The following is a 2,740-nucleotide window of genomic DNA, read 5'->3' as shown; positions in this document are numbered from 1 at the left end:
GAATGATACTCATCAGCATATACATGTTGGCCATAAGCATAAGCATTTGATTCAAGTGTACCATCAGCATATACATGTTGGCCATAAGCAGAAGCATTTGATTCAGGTCTTGCTATTTTTTCCATAACCGCCTTCATAAGAGCAATACACTGATCAGTTAAAAATCCAAGTTTTTCAATTTTAGCCAGTGTTTGAATCCAACTGGGCTGGTCAAGTTGCTTTGAAAATATTCCAAATCATGACAAAAGTCAGCTACAGCCATATCATGAATCATAAGTCCTCAAGAATGCAGAGATATATCATGGTTCTTGTACTAAATTTAACTAACAAGAGATATGTTGTTCCTGTCCTTGCCTATGTTGGTGAATTTTAGGACAATCATAGCCTGCATTCACTAGCCCATTGCTACATACATATGCATCAAAACTGTTGCTTCTCTGACTATATTTAGAACCCCCTTCTTCTAGTCCATATTTCTCTAGAGCTGAACTGGTTCAGCACCAAACCTCTGAGGTTTTCGATGATGCCAATTTATGCAAGACTGCTGCTATAATTGATGTGTCTATAACTTATGCATGTATTGCTTCAGGCTATGATGATATGGTTGGCCAACATAAGCACAGCAAAGAAGTCAATGATAATACAATCTTCCAGTTGCTATGTATTGATGCCACAGTTTCAAACAGCCATATCTGGACTAAAGTGTCCATACATCACAAGAAGATAGCATTTGTCACTATGGAGACTCGACATTCATCATGCAAGAATGCCATTTAACCATCTGCAGCATTGCATACCAATACATCTAGTGGTATGCCAAATCTTTTGAAATTGGCAACCGCTGAAATTGGCAACCGCATGACCATGATCATCAAGATACTTTTGGCAAACTGGAGATTGATATCCTTGGTCACAGATGTACTATCTTTCACTTCTGATCTGAATTTATAGTGGTCAAACACAGATTTGCTTTTGCTAAGATTGGAATAAATGCCTTCACAAGAACCATTTCCATATCAGTTTGAGTACATCATGTTGTAAATCAGCATCCTCTTGAGCTTAGGTGCCTGAAACGATGCCACTCTCAAACAGGTCTGCCAGCAAGAGTGCAGCACCATAGAGTCTTGCCATTAGGTAGCACACCAAGCTGCCAGACCAATCTTGATCTTATCATATCCAAAGCCTATATATCCTCAGATGGTGGTTGGTTCATGGATGGTTTTCCATGTTACAGATCAACTTGGACACAAACTTACAGATGAAAGTTTAATTGAGTATATGCAACAAGCTTTGGGAGCAAAAAGAACTGTTGCAAGTTCAGAGGTAAGAACATGTTTGGGACATACTGTGGGTGTTCAATCAATTGCTGAACACACATCCATAGAGTTGACTGGCACTGATCGACCAGGACTGTTGTCAGATATCTCTGCTGTTCTCACAAGCCTCAAGTGTAATGTTGTTGCTGCTAAGGTTTGGACTCATAATGCAAGGGTAGCATGTGTAGTGTATGTAACTGACGAAGTTACTGGTGGTCCTATTGATGATGTACAAAAGCTAGTGTCCATCAAAGAGCAGCTGTCCAATGTGCTGAAAGCAACTGATGATAGAAAAGGTGTCAAAACTGATTTCTCAATTGGCTTGACGCATACAGAGAAACCTTTGCATCAGTTGATGTTTGTAGATCGGGACTATGAAGCCTCTGCCCTGCCCTATTAATCAAGCTGCTCTGACAGATCTCAGATTTCAATCGAAAATTGCCTCGAGAAAGGCTACTCGGTGGTCAGCATTCGCAAACAAGAATCAGTCAATGTACACCCCAGAAGAAACACATTCTCTCAATGAAATGATCTGTGCCAAGCTTTTTTCATCAATCCCTTCTTCATCATCATCATCAAGGAGATCGCCGATGATGCAGTTATGCACTCCTCCTCTTCTAAATTGATACCTATAGAGTCACTCCCTGTAGATGTAGTGGGAATAATCATATCTCATGTGGCCTCTGCTCGTGATGTTGTCTCTGCATCTGCAACGTGCAGGAGATGGCAAGAGGCTGCAACATGCCACTTGAACAAATTTGTTTTTACTTATTCAGACTGGCCTGCTTTCAGGGACCTTATAGTGGGTCAATGTGAGATTCTTATGACAGAGACAATAATGTGGACAAAATGCTTGCAGGAGCTGTCGATATGCATGAATAAGTCAAAAGAATTTTCTGCAGCTCTGGTGATCGCATGGCTTATGCATACAAAGGATACGCTCAGATCTCTGACGTATCATCACAGCCTTCTTCACACGCAGCAACCTTGGTGAACCGGTTTAGTAGTGCTATTGTGTATATAGGACATCACTATGTTGAGATTCCACATGATGTCATGATGTGGAGGAACAAGATGATGGCTCTGGTGTTGAAGCTGATGAAATACCTCTAGACAATGTGACTTCTTCAACGTATACAGATTCTGTCTCAGCAGCTTCTGTAAAGCTACAAGAGTTGAAGGCATGATCCTTATCGTTCTTTCTCAAGAAGGGAAGGTCTTAAACCCCAAACTAGCTTCGGAAACAAAACTAATTCTGGATTCGATGTGATAGCAGAATTACAAAAGTTGCATGATGTTGAGATTTAGAACCTTTAGTCAGTAAGTTCCTTGATTTCATATTGGCACCATTGGCCAAAAGCTTTGACATCTGCCACAGTAAAGTGACCCCTTCTGATTTTTGGGGCTGCAGAAGTTTCACAATT

The 2,740-nt window shown here is 40.7% G+C and overlaps 1 pseudogene; it reads left to right on the top strand.

Annotated features, from left to right (window-relative positions):
- The first annotated feature begins 1,197 nt into the window (after positions 1-1,197).
- On the top strand, positions 1,198-1,716 carry LOC148010579 (ACT domain-containing protein ACR3 pseudogene; annotated as a pseudogene).
- Positions 1,717-2,740: the final 1,024 nt, after the last annotated feature.

The sequence above is a fragment of the Lygodium microphyllum genome, chromosome 29, assembly GCF_053477565.2.
Source record: "Lygodium microphyllum isolate KBCC chromosome 29, Lygodium_microphyllum_v1.1.10, whole genome shotgun sequence".
NCBI lineage: Eukaryota > Viridiplantae > Streptophyta > Polypodiopsida > Schizaeales > Lygodiaceae > Lygodium > Lygodium microphyllum.
This window is presented reverse-complemented; position numbering and strand designations above follow the sequence as displayed.